This window comes from Hesperophylax consimilis, chromosome 14, assembly GCF_061612785.1.
Source record: "Hesperophylax consimilis isolate HC1 chromosome 14, BYU_Hcon_1.0, whole genome shotgun sequence".
Lineage (NCBI taxonomy): Eukaryota > Metazoa > Arthropoda > Insecta > Trichoptera > Limnephilidae > Hesperophylax > Hesperophylax consimilis.
The window spans coordinates 34,031,640-34,050,088 of record NC_142849.1 but is presented as its reverse complement, the minus strand read 5'-3'; the positions used below and the strand labels follow the sequence as shown (position 1 = coordinate 34,050,088).

Here is an 18,449-nt window from a genome sequence, read left to right as displayed (position 1 = left end):
TCTTTTTTAAAGTTTAAGTTCTCTTTAAGAGTGGTTAAAATTGTTTTGAATTGAGTAAATTAACAAAATCTTTTGAGATTAAGCGCATTTATCATTATGATTAAATGCATTACTTTGCATAAATGTAGATTTTATACAATCACAGACCTATTTTGAGATTAAGTGCTTAGAATTATTTTTGGTAATGAATGACCACCATTTTGATTATCATGTGTGCATTGAATGAATCGTGTACAATCATAGGTCACTTTTGAGATCGAGCGTTTTGAACGAATGAATAAGAAATTGAAAAAGTGTACAATCATGGACCTCTTTTGAGATTAAGCACTTTGAATGATTACATTTAATTAAATGAATGAACAGCAAATTAAGCTCGACTTACTACATTCAAATGATCTAGTGAACAAGATATTGAAATTGCATGAAAATCGTAGAACTCTCTTAATATTAGTACTTTGAATGAATAAATTTAATTGGATGAATGAACAGAAAATAAAAAAAAGGATACCTACTTTGAGATTAAGCGCTGTGAATGAATAAATTTCAGTGAATGATTGACGATACTTGGAATATGGAATGAGTATAACCATTTTAAAGATATTAGTAATGATTTCTTACTGAAACTTAGTACTATAATTTTAGTTTATTGTATAATTATAATTAAGTTTTATTGTTTTCAATCATTAATTTGCTAAATGCTTTTTGTTTTGCATTTCATATTAGACTTAAAATAAACATATTTTCAATAAATAAATTCGTATCCTTCTTGTGTTTTTTTTCTGTCCTTGTTCACCCATAGTTTCACACAATATTACATTAGAAATGTTAATGTTTTTCTCTCATTTTCTTTCTTTCCCCATATCTGTATACACGCTAGTTAGTTTATGTACTTGTGATGGTACTTACAATTATTGTTTTGTCTCTTTTTTGTTAGTTTATTTTTTTCTCATACTCAAATCAAATTATAGCTAGTAATAGAACTGCTTTTGCAAATGTACATTTACCTATGTTACCTAAGTCGGTATAAAAACTTTGTTTTTTCTCGGCTGCTTTATAAATAAAGTTTAACATTTTCTTCTACTAGTTTACGGTTCATGAGAGATTTTTGTCTTCTTGTCATTTTTTATTTTATTTCGCAATATTGTGTAAACTAAAACCTGGTACCACTCTGTAAATTGCCATCTCAACACATGCGTTACACACCTAGTGAGATAGGCAATACGTCATTATTGTAACTAAATGTAATATTAAAATAAAATAAATAAATAAAAAATTCTCATAAACTACAATAATTCATACAACTGTTTTTGTAAATGTATTTTGACTTTTTTATATCCTTATAAGCACTTACGAATTATATTTTTCGGCTACCTGTAAAATGATTACATTTTCTTCTTCTAGCCTTACTTTTTTATTTCATTGAAACATAATAAAACATATTCATTTCATATTATATTACATGCTTACAAACTTTTTCTTTAAATTCTTCTTTGGGTTTGTGCATCTTGGTACGTATTTTTGTGGTTTTGTGTGTTCCTTTTTTGTTGTTATTTATTTGCACTTAAGTTTTATCAATTCTTTTTATTAATTAATTCTCGTCGATATTTTTGTACTGCATTGTCGATATGAAATTCATAATTTTAATTTTGTTTTAAATATGTGAAATGGTATTATGTTTTGTAAATTCCTCCCATCCAAAAACGAGATGTCTATGTAGTATGAAATCAAATAATAAAAAATATAAACAAGCATATACAATCCTTCTTATTTTTTTTCTATTAAATAATCTAATAGATAATGAATTTAATAATCTAATATACATTTTTCAGACTTTAAAAGTGCATAAACGAATAACTTTGAATTAAAAAAAATTACGTAAAAATAGGTTTGCACGGTGAATTTATTTATTTTTATGTAAAAGTGGTGTGTTTTCGTTTTCATGAAGAAAAAAAACTGTAATAAGAATTGTTATGAAAATGAGTTCTATATATCTCTTAGGAGTCCAGTAGATGCAATAATATAATATATGGTACATATGTATTCTAAATAAATATAACAATTATAAATAGTGTTCATAAAATCTACAGTTGCGACGCCCCTGAACGCAGAGCGAAAATTCTGAATACCTCAGCATTGCCCTGTTAAAATACCAGCAATCGTCTTCGAAACAACGCTTGAAATGACTTGTTTGGTGACCAGGTCTAAATACCCAGAAACTTTCCGACCTCGTGCCCATCTACTTTTTCTCCCACCCCTTTCAGCTTCACACCATTTATTGGGTGCCTCGGGCAGTTAGAACTCACATAAAAAATGTGGAATTTGCATTTAAAAAACCACTAGCAAAATTGTATTACTTCTTTCCTTTGCAGTGAACGTAAAACATAAAAAAACAGGCGCACCGTTTATTAACCACGAGTGTCCTAAATTTTTCTTGTTTTTTGTTTCAGCTAAGTACGTTTCTTCTAGAAAGGGAAAACGCCTAATAATGATCGGTCGCTATACATTTAGCGTGGGAGCTAAGAGGGTTAGTGGGAAAAATCGATGGGAATGTTCTACTAACCACTCTAAGGGCTGCAAAGCTTCTTTATACACATTTGATGGTATTCTTATATCTGTGAATAATTATCATAATCATTAAAATATATTTTTATAATTTTATTGACGTTAAGCATTTTATTATTAAAAAAAACCACACAATATCCTTGTTTTTCTAATACCTGCATATATAGTGATACAGCAAAGACTGTAAGAGGTAAAAGAAGCATAGACCATGAGGGAACACATAATTACAATGTCCTTCCCGATAGCCTGAAAACGGAGAATCGAATAAATAATTTTTTAAACTGTTCATTCTCAAAATAGAAGAAAACTGTATATGTAAATTGTACCTGAAAATAATATATTGTGTATTAGCCACTCTCCGTATTTAGGAATTGAACCCAGGCCCTTAGCCTTGCCGGGGCGCTGCTCTACCACTGAGCTAATCTGACCCTATTTCTTTCGGTAGTATTTAACTGTATTATACTTCGAATAAGAACTACTAACAGTATCTTCATTTTCTTAACGCATATTTTTATTGGCTATCTTTATGTATGATCGCAAGATTCTAGCTGCTACCGTACATTTTTCAAAATTTTCTTTTTCCTGTTTTCGTTTAAGACTTGCTAATATTGTCTTCAATGATTAAATATTACAATTTGAGGTTTTAATCATTAAGTTACAAAAAATGGTTTGTTTACAACATTTATAATATACACATTATTATAGTTTAAAGATTATTTCAATTCACTTTGGAGCTATACACAGTATTGTGATTTTACCAGACTTGATGCGTGCTTGGATAATTGTGTTGGTTTTTAGCATTGAATTAAGATGAACACAAGAAATATCTTTCGGACATGTTTCGTAATATATGTCTAATCGAGACTTTCCAATACAAAACTGAGTAAAATTCAAATGAGATGGAGATCTACGTTGTCAGGGGAGTGTAAGTGAAACGGAATGCTAGTCTATTGGGCTAGATGGAACATTTGTTCCAATTCAAATTTGCGTGAAAGGCACTTCTCGTTTTCTTCTTTATTCTACATTTTTTTAAGAGTAATAACATGTTTTAAACTATTGAATATTGTGTGTGACCCTTTTCTTATTTCCTTGTTTTTTTTTCTTTTAAATTTTATTTCAGTTCCCTGCCGGTACATTTTGTCTCAACGGGGAAACCCTCTTATAAGTATAGGACGCTATAAGTTTACCAAGAAGATCCACGGTCCCAAAAGCGGTAAAATTCGTTGGGAATGTTCCACCAATCGCACGAAGGGCTGCAGCGCTTGCATTTATACACTTGACAGTATTATTGTTTCTATGAAAAACTATCACAATCATTAAAAACAAATACAATACAATGGTGTTTTTGATTATGTTTTAATTTAATTATTTTTCATAGACGTTCAAATTGATAGACCAGCCGATCAGGAAAAAGGGAAACAAACTAAGTACGAGGAGCGCGGGAGGCCGCCTGGCCATCTCCCTTTTTATTATTTTTCCCAATAAAAGAACCTTGCAGTATACAAGCAATTCGCATTGTAATTTCACTATTCAGTCCTCGAAATAAAAAAAAACCTTCTTACTAATTACTAGTTGCTGGCTGCTTAAAAAGCTTAACTACTAATCCCTATTCGGCCAAACAAAAGTTCATTCAAAAGATAATTTTTTAAAATATTTTATACACTATTTAGACACTATGTTATTGGTTATAATTTACCCACCTCGCTCATTTTCAGCATCGTCATGATAGGTGGTTCAATTTAAAAACGAACATTCAGATATTGTGTAGATAAGTACCATAAGTACTTTACTTACAATGAACTTTCTTCAGCTGTCAATGTACGACTGATGTCGTAGTTTATTTAAAGCATTGTCGAACACTACTGGTGCCAAATTATGGTCACGTGGTTGGCCCCAGCTGGTCAAAATGTTACCCAGATTTCACGTTAGGGCATGTCTTTCAAATTGGATGTCTATGGTATTTTTAAATAAATATCTATGTAAATATATTTATATGAAAAAGAGTGTGGCGGGCGGCTGTATTAGATTTTTATAGAAATGTACAGTTTCATTGCTAGATTGATGAAATTTTGCACACTTGACCTTCAAAATAACAGGAAATTCACTGTCTATATAAGATTTCAAAAACCACCCCAATTCCCTTGTCCCACCCCGTAAAGCAGAATTTTAATACTTGAAATTGAATTTAATGTGAAATTTTGCACACTTTTTTGGTTATGTGTTTTTACTATAATAATTTATTACGTTTATGGTACTATTACTGTGCCTTCGAAAAACAATTTTTATTTACTTGGTTCTTACGTGATTAAATTACCCTCCTTAAAATCTAACATGAGTAAAAAATGTGGATAGACCATACAGAAAATTTGTGCAGCTTTCATCACCCTAGAGCTCACCAATTGACGACGTATGTCCATTAATGTCTTTATAATATTTTTTTTATTAAAAAATTATTTGTACAAAATATAAACACAATTATAACATATTAATAATGCATGCTTATCTTATATATTTTCAATAAACAAATAAAACATAAATAGTAACATATCATTTTCATAATTAGGTATCTATATTTTTATTGAAAGTTGTACTCCCATAAAAATATATGCTTATTGAAGGGGGTGTTATTTATTTAGTTAGTAAGAAGATTTTTATAATTCTTTTTTTTAAATTTTTAATAAAGATTTTTTATTTTATTTTGTTTTGTATTTTTTTTTTTTACATTTATAGTCAACAGAATTTAATTAACACACTAACATGTGATGATGAAGAGAAAGTGTACAATCACTAACCTAGTTTTGTAGTCCTTCCTCTCATCAGTACCATAGTCGTTACATCTCCACACATCTCGACCCAAACATCATCGACCTCTACAAAGACTTCAATCATTGCAACAATTTTAAAGTTATTTTTTTTTTCTTAAATTTACAATGTCCATTTCTAAATATATACCCGATACCCGTTAGAGCAGGTATGCCATAAAGGAGTTTTCACTCCTGCAGCATCTTCACGTCAAAATAATAATATTTGACGAATTATACACATCAGTAGATTACACTTCAGGCGAAGCTTAATGCTAAATCACTATGTTGATTAATCTTTACAAAGAATTGGTCTACATTATGAATACCAAAAATATGCTTTAGATAAATTGAAGTTTTCCTATCGTTTCGCTTGAGTAGAATACAAATAAAAAATAAATTACTCAATAAAAAATATAAATATAAACTACTAAAAAAATATTTCTTCAATAGAAATGTATGAACGCGTAAAGGAAACAACTTTGAAAAATAGAGTATAATGGCTAAGATTATCTGTGACAGTTTCACTTGATTAACTTTTTTGCTTTCTTATAAAATTATTTACAAAATAAATAAAAACCATTTTTGTGCTTGAAATGGAACGTTTCTAGACTCCGTTTGTCAAGCGATTAATGCCTATTATCTACAATATAATGAATACCAAGAATATACACATTTTTTGCTTGTAGCTCTTCTTCATCCCAATGTTATAAGCTAAAATTCGCTTACTATAGTGCTTATCCCTAACAATTCCGCCTACCGAGATACTGCAGCGTCACAGAAATGTTCGTCACGATTCATCATCACTGCCATGGTTGCCTGGATGGACCACTGATTTCCCTGGATGGACCCCTGATGGACCTTTAGAGCAGGCGCTCGTGCTGACCTTCACTCGTGTGCTGAACCGCCAAAAACATTGAACAACATTTTACAGCTCATCGTATTCCTACATAATATTTTAAATTATAAAATTGCACACAATCTTTAAAAAAATCTATCCAAGTATATTGATTTGATTGAGAATAATTTATTTCGGACACAAGCTTTGCTTTCCGCACCCCAGATATGACGGCTATGAACATAGTACCATTCCGGGTGATATAGTTATATGCCCCCCTTGGGAATGGTCGTTTTGTATGAATCTCAGCATATATCGCTAAACCCGATGTATGAATGTGTGGATGAGGCAAGGATTGTGTGCCAAGACCGAGTTGTTTGGCGGTCAGTCCTCTCTACCTACCCCTGCAGGGAAACGGCGTGATGGTTAGTTAGTTAGTTTCATATCACACAAATAGTATCGAAAAAAATGTCCCAGGATGTGCAATAGCGGCGCGAAGATGACACGAAGATAATCCGAAAATCCGTAGTTTTCCGAAGAAAGGGCTGCAGCAAGTGATTATTCTTGACCTACCAAACATCCACGCAAAGTGATCCATCTATCTATCAGATCTGTTATATAGAATTATTCTCCTATCTCTATTCTACTATAAATATATCTACTATAAATAGGTAAGATACCCACACTTATATGAATTATATATATATACTCGTATAATATAAGGCATTAATAAACTTTTAAGGCATCTTGCATTTGTAGATGCGATGCGATAAAATATCCTCTTTTTATTCTATATACAGAAATATGGAATGTATTCCAATGCTCTACCTATGCATACCTTCTAGAATAAACTGTTATTATTATTAAATATGTACCTTTTCTAAATTTCAGTTGAATACATTCTATCTCAACGTGGAAAACCCCTCATAAAGCTGGGACGCTATACGTTTTGCAAGAGAGCCAGGCGGACAAGTGGTAAAAATCGTTGGGAATGTTCTACGAACCAAGCGAAGGGGTGTAGTGCAAATCTTTACACATTTGAAAATGTTATTATTTCTGTGCAAAACAGTCACAATCATTGAAACATGAATATGTTTTAAAGAAGTGCTAATAATGTGCATCTGTATTTATTCTTGTGAATTGATTGCTCTAATTATTAATAAATTACTATGAAAAACTACACCTTTTTTGTCTAACCTACCCAATTCGTAATCTTATGTCGATGTTAGCAATTTAATAAAAAAATAAATACTTGAAGATATATGTAATAGTAATAAGGAAACGCAAAAGCTTGCAAATCGTTTCGCCGCCGAGCGAGAACGAGTCATAAAAACGACCCATTCTCTTTTTTTACATTAGCTTCACACAGAAGGCCCTGAGGGAAAAATCCCTCAGGGCCTATGTCATCTTTGGGGATGCTGTATGGAGGGTCTCTTTAGGGAAAGGAAAGAGAAGATGTAGTGGTAAGGAAAATGTATGAGGGGTGGGTAGGAATCTGGGGGTCAATGCGATCCGGCCCGCAGCGCACCGGTGGACAAACGCATTCTCCTCCAATACCTGATCAAACCTCACCCGGGCACACCTGCTAAGTCTACCAAACGGCCCGCACGTTACTTCACGAAATCAATTATTGTTTATTTTATTAATTTAAGAGTTCCAGACTAGAGGTGACTGCCAAACTTAAGAGTGGGACTCATAACAATATTGTGACAATAGTTTTTTTTCTTTATTTCAGTTGAATACACTCTATCTCGACGAGGGAACCCCCTTATAAAGATCGGACGCTATACCTTTTGCAAAAGGTCCTTGCAACCTAATGGTAAAAATCGCTGGGAATGTTCTACTAACCAAAGAAAGGGCTGCATTGCTTGCCTTTATACATTTAACGATGTTATTATTTCTATGAAAAATAATCACAATCATTGATATAAGTAATAAAAAACTGTTAAAATTGAAGTGGTTTTTCTCATTACTACACTAATCTTCCAGTTATTATTATTATTAATAAACACACGTGAAAAATCACGGTTTTATCAAAATTCTTGATTCTTGACAAAATTCTAATTTTTAAATAAAAAAATATGATATTATAGGTGTATCTCTCATTCAACACTTTCTCTTTTAATTCAACAAAAAAAAGCATAAACTAAACTAACATAAACTTATTTTTAAATTTAAAATTTTAGGGGTAACATTTCGACGCGAAACACATTGCATTTGGGGTATATAAAAAAGGGGAAGCTGAAGTGAAAGTGAAATCTGCGTGAATTTGTTATCTCATAAAAAAATTGGAAAATGATTAAGGATATTGTAAGTAATTCTTAAATTGAAATACTAGATCGGTGAAAATGGTTGAATTCATTTAGGGAAGTATTTCATTGGTTCAAGTACCAAATAATAAACTCGGACTTTATAAATAAATACATCGAAAAATACGTTATCTTATGGGTAAGCTAACAAGAGGATGGTGAATTACCCCCTTAGTCTCAGTAGCTCAATTGGTGGACGGTCAATAATCTTCTTTAAATACAAAAATTCAGCTTGCACATGTCTGTGTTCGTAAAACTCGAAAAGTAGTCAACGATGTCGCTGAAAATTTCAAAGTGTGTTCTTATTAGTGCCAGAAGTGTTTATAGAGTGGTTTTAATGGTATAAGAAGTCGGGGACGCTCGAGGAATACTTAGCGCAATATTTCTGCACTGGAATGAGATACGGAGTCGAATAAAAGTACACATAATGTAGTTTTTTAACAGTAACATTGTGGTAAGCAGTAAAGAATGGTAAATGGTGAATGGAAGTCGGAGACGCCCTAAAAGACATTTGCGAAGCATTTCGGGGTCCACTAGTTGTAAAAATTTTAAGTCAAACTGCCATTTCATCTGTATATGCTGGAAAATTATATATTTTTTTTTTACTGTTTTTTTTTTAATATTGCGTTTGTTAATTTTTGTTTATTTTATTTTATTTTAGTTGAATACATTCGGTCTCGGCGAGGCAGACCCCTTATAAAGATGGGACGCTATACTTTTTGCAAAAGAGTAGTTCTATTGAATGGTAAAACTCGTTGGGAATGTTCTACAAACCAAGCGAAGGGATGTTGTGCAAATCTTTATACATTTAACCATATTATTATTTCTCTAAAAAATAATCATAATCATTAAAACATTTTCACAATGTTAAATGTATGTATTTAAGGTATGTGCTTACTTGATGTGTGGGGTTGCACTAATCTAACCTAACCTAACAACATTATTAAAAAATATACTATTATTTTATGATGTGGTGGCGTCATGGCAGTGTCATGAATAAATCAATATCCAGCTTACACACCTGCCTGATGATGGGTACTGTAATGCTGTCCAAAACGTTGGCCAAAGAAGGAGGTAACGTAACGCGGCATAATACCCCAAAAATAAACCACTTTAATCTCCAGCTATTAATTTTTTTTACAAAGCAAAATGTTTCATTTTTTCCTATCACCCTAATAGTTTTCTTGAACAAATTATATAATATATAAAGTTGTCTGATTTTGATCTGTTTTTATTTTCTTGCAAATACCAAATATCTTAAACTGATATTTAGAAACAGTGTTTAGTTACCAAATCTGAACAGCCAGGTATTTCAAATATATCCTCTTCCCTGCCGCCTTTCCTTACCCGCTTCATTCGTCTTAACATAGAACCTTAACTTGGTGAGGTCATAATAAAAACAAAACCAAATATAACAAAAAAATGACAAACAAAACAAAAAAAAATACCCTTAAATTTAATTGTTTCGTCACATAAAGGATTTGGTTGATTTTGGAAAAATGTATGGATCCTTTTACATATTTATGTAAAAAGGTTTAGAAGGTTTCGGGTGTGTAGCATTTTCAGCTTTGACGGATTTACCGTTGTATATTGGCCAGATTGCTAACCTGTTTTGGGTCACTACGATTGCCAAACTTGCAATCGAAACACAAAACCTGAGAGTTAAAATTGGAGCAATACTCATTTCAGAGTTATCTCCGATCGAAAATTGGAATCGAAATATTGTGACGTCATATGATTGCTTAACTATATCCACTAATGAAAAACTCTGAAAGTCTATGGATAAACTTTTAGAGTTTTTCATTGGTGTTGTTGGCACCTAGCATCGTGCTACCTACCTTCTATCCTTTGTAAAATTATTGTGGCCTATCGACCCCCCCCCCCCCTCTCCTCTCCTATGCCGACTTTAGTTGAGTTAAAATATTCGTCCTGTCAACATCGTTTGATTACGGAGCCCCCTTTATCGACCGTGTCGAAAATCAAAGCCATCGTGAGCTCGCGCATGGTGAAATTTGTGATTTGTTGTGAACCAGCGCAAAGAAGGATTTGAAAACCGTGGAAGAATAGAAAAGGGTAAGTCGGCATTCCGAACCTTTCCAATTCTTATTATTCCGCGTTGCGACGGTGCTATATCCGTCCCCAACATTGGTCATTCGAGCCTGATAATTTATATTAATTGAAAAAATTGTGGTTAATTTAATTATTTCAAGGTTAAATTGTTCATAAAAGTTGATCTATGTGTAAAATTCGCGTCAGCCGTGCTGTTCGCGAAAATTGCCTGTAGGTAGTAAAAAATACTTAACTGGTGACAAATTTGTTAATATTTCAAATAAATTGTTGTATTCACTCGGCATTTTTGTGCAGATTAATTTCTCAATACAATGGCTGAGAAAAAAGTACTTTTGTTGCAATCCCGACGTGAGCGAATAGTATCTCGTATTCGTATTACGCAAGAGCTCATAGCGAGCACTTATGATGATAGTAAGAAAAAAGATACGTTTCTTGCTAGATGTGAAAAGTTAAAAGATTGGTTACAAGAATTTGAATCAGTTCAAAACGAGATTGAGGAACAATTACTGTCATTAGACAAGATTACAGAAATGTCGGAACTAGGAAACATTGCGAATAATGTTGATTCAATGTATTTCGAGATCATGCAAATGAAAAGCGTTATCACTAGTAATAATGAAAATTCAATTCCTAAAACGGCAAGTAATTCGGTGATTCGTGCACCAGTGATAAAGCTGCCCACTTTTGATAGTAACATTAAAAGTTGGTGCTCATTTCATTCATTATTTAAAAGTCTTATACATGACAGCAATGCATATACTAATGTAGAAAAATACCATTATCTTTTATCGGTAATTACAGGGCCGGCACTGGCACTTATACAATCATTGCCTCTTATCGAAGAGAATTATGACATTGCCTGGAATATTCTGGTAAATCAATACCAAAATTCTAGAATTCTTTTCACGCATTATGTTGATGAAATTCTTAATTTCAAAATATTACAAAACGAGTCTGCGTCAGGTATAGCGCGGTTACTCAGTACGTTTCAAGAGAATTGCGCCGCTATAAAGGCGATGAAGATAGAAAATATCTTTGATAAATTTGTTGGTCATATTATGATACGATCGATGGATCTGACAACTAAACGTCAATTTGCATCCAAATTGCCCGGTGAAGAGATTCCAGAATTGGATTCAATTTTCGAGTTTCTGAGAAATCAAACGCGTATTTTAGAAATGTTATCTCCACATACTACAAAAGAGAAAAAAGGTTCGTTTAAAACGTTGTTATCTGCCAATAAGAATGATAATAACCTTCATTGTCCATTATGTAAAGGTGCACATTTTCTTTACAAATGTCATTCTTTTACATCTTTAAGTCCCCATCAAAGGAGGGACAAAATCAAAACTTTAAACCGTTGTTTCAATTGTTTAAAACAGCACCATGTAAAAGATTGTGTATCAAAATTTACATGCCAGGTTTGTAATAAAAACACCATTCAATGTTGCACATTGCCGCCGAACCATCGGGCGAAAATAAATTTAATAATTCAAGTGCAACCCTGGCCGCAACAACGATTCCGAGCGTTTCTACCGTTTTGTTAGGAACTGTTCAACTTGAGGTCCGAAATCAATATAATGATTATATACCTATCCGCGCCGTCGTGGATTCTGGGAGTCAAGTCTCTCTGATTACGGAAAGATGTGCTCAGCTTTTGGGTTTGTCAATTAAAAAACATCGTATTTCACTGAACGGTTTAGGAAATTCTAGTATAAATTCTTGTCATGGAAAAACAAAATGTTTTATAAAACCTCGAAATAAAAAAGGGCCTATTCTTCAATGTCAAACTGTCGTGATTACAGAAATCACTTCTAATCATCCGTCATATGATTTACCATCGAGTGGAACGTCACAATTGAAAAATTTAAAATTAGCTGATGAATCATATTACAAGTCGGGCAAAATAGACCTTTTGTTAGGAGCTGACGTATACTTGGATATATTTAATAGTGGCCATGAAATAATTCACGGCTCTCCATGTGCTGTAAACAGTGTATTCGGTTACATTATAATGGGGAAGATGGAAAACTCGTCATTTCAAACGCCTTCGTCTTTATTTGTTGAAACAAATTCGTTAAGCAATACTCTTAGAAAATTTTGGGAAATTGAAGAAACACCTTCAATTGTGACGAGTAATCCGGACGACGAATTAGCCGAAACAATCTACGCTTCGAATCACTATCGAGAATGTGATGGTAGATATGTTGTACCATTATTAACAAAATCAGAAATTATGCCTTCTCAAAATTCCTTAAAACTTGCGGAATCGCGATTGAACAAACTAGAAATTCGTTTTAAAAGGGATCCCATGTTAGCAATTAATTACGGAAATTTTATACAAGAATATGAGGGTCTGGGACATATGACACGGGTACCTCGGAATTTAGATGCATTCTATTTACCTCATCATTGTGTTTTGAATCCTGACAGTAAAACTACAAAACTACGTGTGGTTTTTGATGGGTCGGCAAAAACCCAACCAAATAACTTATCCTTATTATTGAACGGTCCAAAATTGCAAACTGAAATTCCACGTATGATTTTAAATTTTCGTTTTCATAAGTATGTATTTACAGCTGATATTTGTAAGATGTATAGGCAAATATTAATTACTCCATCTCAGCGTAAATTCCAAAATATTTTGTGGAGAGAATCTCAGAATGAACCGGTTATTGATTTCGAGTTACAAACTGTAACGTACGGGTTGTCTAGTTCACCATTCTTGGCCATTCGTACCCTTCGTCAGCTAGCACAAGATGAAGGATCAAAGTATCCTGATGCTGCCAAGGTTCTATGCGATGATTTTTATGTAGATGATTTGGTAACAGGGACAGAAACGATTAGCACAGCCCTCAGACTAAAACAAGATATCATTGGATTGTTAAATCTTGGGAAATTAGAACTTAGTAAATGGCAATCTAATACACCTTCACTTTTGGATCAAGTTTCGCAAGAGCACCAGCAAGATGGTCATTCTTTTGATAACGCCGGAACTGATCAAATTGTTAAAATATTAGGCATTCAGTGGAGTCCAACGACTGATAGTTTTACCTACAAGGTCGATCTACCTTTAAATGAGATATGCACAAAAAGAACAATTTTATCAACGGTAGCTCGTTTATTCGACCCACTTGGGATCATCACCCCAGTGACATTTTTCGCAAAATGTCTATTACAGGAACTATGGAAGTTAAGTGTCGATTGGGACGATCGTGATGTTCCACCACATATTCATAATACGTGGAGTAAATTTGTAAGTCAACTTTCATTACTTCGAACATTGAATATTCCTAGATATTACAACACGGTGATGACAAGTCGTCTTTTCCTCGTAGGGTTCTGTGACGCTTCACAATTGGGTTATTCAGCAGTAGTATATTTATTAGAGCGGAGTAGCAATACCACTCACATCTTAATGGGAAAATCGAAGGTCGCTCCTTTGAAAACCCTGTCAATTCCACGACTAGAATTATGTGGGGCCGTTCTTCTCACGAAACTTGTAAAGTATATTATGTCATCTGTAAAGTTTGCCGAACAAATAGAAAACGTTTTTCTATTTACAGATTCGACTATTGTACTAGCGTGGCTAAAAACGCCGCCATATTTATTGAAAACATTTGTCGCTAATAGGGTTGTACAAATACTGGAAAATACACCAAATGCTGTTTGGAAGCATGTTGTCTCGGAGGAAAATTGTGCCGATTCTGGTTCAAGAGGGCTTTTCCCAGCAGACATTATATCACACCCTTTGTGGTTTACGGGACCAAAATGGCTTCACCAACCAATAGCACTCTGGCCTTGTTCAGCTGTGTACAATCAATCTGACGGAGAAATACCAGAACTCAAAACATGCAACCTTAAAACGTTTGTATCATCTCAAATAGTACCTAATTCGATTATTAGTAAATATTCTTCATTTTATAAATTGCAACGCGTCGTCGCTTGGATAATGCGTTTCGTAAATAATTGTCAGAAACGTCCGGGTAGTGGAAATTCAAACTCGACTTATCTAAGTTCTCGCGAATTAAATGATTCGCTTATGAAAATCGTACGCATTGAACAGGAAACGTATTTTTCTGTTGATATACGTAATATGCGAAATGGCAGTCCATGTTCAACGCAAATTCAAAACTTGAAACCGTTTCTTGATAGCCACGGTATTATCAGGGTGGGCGGTCGACTCAAGTATTCAAATTTGTCATATGAAAGTAAATTTCCGATCTTACTTCCGAAAATCTGTCATTTAGCTTATTTAATTATAGATTATTATCATAAACTATATCTTCATGTTGGGCCACGAAGCCTTCAATTCACTATTCAGCGTAAATTTTGGATAGTGGCTGCACGGAATAAAATTCGCTCACAACTGTCGAAATGCATTGTCTGCTATAAAATGAAATCTTCGGTGCTACCTCCCCTAATGGGTGATTTACCTCCCTCTCGAGTGCAACAAAGCCGTGCTTTTTCTCGAGTTGGTGTAGATTTCGGAGGACCTTTCACCTTGAAAGATCACAAACGTAGGGGAGCAAAAACGTCAAAGGGTTATTTATGTCTATTTGTATGTATGGCGAGGAAAGCAGTTCATTTAGAGATCGTGTCTGATTTATCTTCTGAAGCATTTATTGCAGCCCTTAGCCGGTTTACAGATCGTCGAGGGTTATGTTCTGAAATCATAAGCGATAACGGAACCAATTTTGTCGGTGAAAATCGGTACCTACTCGGTATAAATAAATTCTTGGCATCACAGCGTGATGTTATATCTAATCATCTAATTCAGAGCGGCATTATTTGGTCTTTTAACCCTCCAGCAAGTCCTCATTTCGGAGGCTTATTTGAGGCAGGGATAAAATCTGTAAAATACCATTTAAAACGGGTGATAGGTGAGACCGTTCTAACTTATGAAGAATTTGCGACAGTTCTCACTAGAATTGAGGCCATCCTCAACTCCCGCCCTTTGTGTTCAATGAGCTCAGACCCCGAGGATGTGAATGGACTCACCCCGGGCCACTTTTTAATCGGTGGATTCCTACTAGGTTTGCCTGAATATGACTTTCTTGACACCACGTCTAATCGTTTAAGTAGGTGGCAACATCTCCAAAAGATGTCGCAACATTTCTGGAAACGTTGGCATTTAGAATATTTAAATACGCTTCAACAGCGATCAAAGTGGTGCAAAATCAATCCAAACATTAAATTAGGTCAATTAGTGTTAATAAAGGACGATCGTCTTCCACCGATGAAGTGGGTATTAGGACGAATTATCCACGTTCATCCCGGTAAGGATGGAATAGTTAGGGTAGCTACTGTTAAAACTCAATCTGGTTCGTTGGTTCGACCAGTGATAAAGCTTTGCCCGTTACCGGAAGAATAAAATTATTATTAGTGATAAATCTTAAGATATACATCTAAAATAAAAATACGTTTTCATTTTCCATATTTTTGTTGTGTTTTATTTTTATTTTATTTACCATTGGGATCTATATATTTTTTTTGTTGTTGTTTAGATGTCTATACTCTAATTCTCGTTTTGTTTCTTACTCAGATTCTAGACCAAAGGAATTTTACCAATTTTAAATATTTTTCAAAACCAAAATTTTTGTTATGGTCCAGGAACCATTCTTTGAAAAGTTATACTTAATTTAGTAAAAAGTTATTTTTTTTAATTGTTTTCTGCGAGGCATTACGGATACAACTTGAATGAACAATTTACCTATGTATATATTTAAATTTACCTTTTATTAAATTTTGTATCATAATTATTAATTTGTTCAAATTAGGTGGGCGGAAATGTTGGCACCTAGCATCGTGCTACCTACCTTCTATCCTTTGTAAAATTATTGTGGCCTATCGACCCCCCCCCCCCCTCTCCTCTCCTATGCCGACTTTAGTTGAGTTAAAATATTCGTCCTGTCAACATCGTTTGATTACGGAGCCCCCTTTATCGACCGTGTCGAAAATCAAAGCCATCGTGAGCTCGCGCATGGTGAAATTTGTGATTTGTTGTGAACCAGCGCAAAGAAGGATTTGAAAACCGTGGAAGAATAGAAAAGGGTAAGTCGGCATTCCGAACCTTTCCAATTCTTATTATTCCGCGTTGCGACGGTGCTATATCCGTCCCCAACAGGTGTATAATATAATAAGTAGGCTCTGAGTGAAAATTTTTATGTCTATATATTGGCATATCTATGGTTTTTTTAAGGCCAATTTGTTTCATACAAAAGTCTGAAGATATCGATTTAGTTAGTGGTTTATTTATGACTCATTATTTGTTCATCAGTCCATAGCAGTGGGCACCTCTCTTGGTTGAGAACCGACGGATCCGCCCGCTAATTTCGGAATTATTTCAAAACTGAAGACTTCATCCTTGCAGTTTCAATTTACAAGAAATAATATTTTATTTCATTTGAATGCGTTCGATCTCGGTGAGGGAATCCCTTTATAAAGTTGGGATGCAATACTGTTGATACTCGCATAAAAAAAATCGGAGATCAAATTTAAAAAATCACAAGTTAAATTTAATTACATCTTTCCCACGCAGTAAACGGAACACATGAAAAAATCACTCGCGTTGTTTTTAAATAACCACGCCAGTTCTAATTATTTTTTTCTTTTTTTGTTTCAGCCAAATACATTTCTTCGCGAAAGGGAAAACGCCTTTTATTGATCGGTGGCTATACATTTTTTATCAAGGGAGCTAAGCGGATTAATGGTAAAAATCGCTGGGAATGTTCTACTAACCACTCTAAAGGTTGCAAAGCTTCTTTATATACATTTGATGATATAATTTTATCTGTAAATAATTGTCACAATCATTGAAATATAGTTTTTAAATGTTATTTCAGTTAAGTATTTTATTTTTAAAAAAACCCTAGTTCGCCTATAAAAATACAAAATATCTTTTAACCTGATGTGATTTGATATTTTTATGCTCAATAGTATTATCGTAATTTATTATTATTAATGTAAGCAATACACATCTATAATAAATTATTAGAAGCAATAATTAGTCGCCTGTAATATCAATACAAATTGAAAATACCTCCCGAGTAAAAATAAATGCCGCCGACGGGAATTGAACCCACGCCTTCTGATGCCCGGTCAGATGTTCTGGACCACTGAGCCACGTCGGCTTATTTCCAACCCGCCAAATAATTCAATATGTAATAGTACTTCAATCAACAATTATTGCTTATTATTTTTTTTCACCTGTAAACAACCAACTTTTTTATTCTTTACTAACTATTTTTATTCTTTATTTTTTTAAATTATAGGCGATTAACTATTGCTTATAATAATTTACTATCTTTTGTGCTATGCATAAAAACCTTGTCTTATGAAAATTAAGCTGATATTGCGATGAAGCCCTTTATTTAAAGAGAAGCAACATTGTACCTACCTAATCAGTGTCTCACCAGTACAGGTGTGACAATAACAAATCGTTTATGAACATATTTGTATTTACCTTTTACCCATTCTTATTTGTTATTTACTTGCATATTTATGTAGCTTACATATTATTATAATAGATTAATATTAATATTACTTACATTTTCCTTTTGTTACTATTTTTGTTATTATCATTTTGTTATTATTATGTATTTAAACATCCATGTATATAAATTTTTGGGCACCATGCCTGTTTTATGTACTTAAATAAAAATAAATAAATAAATAAATTAGTTTACCATTAAAAAATAATTACGCACCCTATGATGAACATTGTAACGCTGTCCGAAACTTTGACTAAAGAAGGAGGTAGTACTCGGCATAATACCCCAAAAATAAATCACGATAATCCTTTAACCTATTCAACCTTTTAACATATCACGAATATGTTTGACGATTTTACCCTTACGTTTTTTTACA

The 18,449-nt window shown here is 33.4% G+C and overlaps 1 non-coding gene across 1 annotated transcript; it reads right to left on the bottom strand.

The window, feature by feature from the left end:
* Positions 1–17,640: 17,640 nt before the first annotated feature.
* On the bottom strand, positions 17,641–17,713 carry TRNAP-GGG (transfer RNA proline (anticodon GGG)). Its single transcript has one exon. It is a non-coding gene; the product is annotated as a tRNA-Pro (tRNA).
* Between the last annotated feature and the right edge of the window lie 736 nt (positions 17,714–18,449).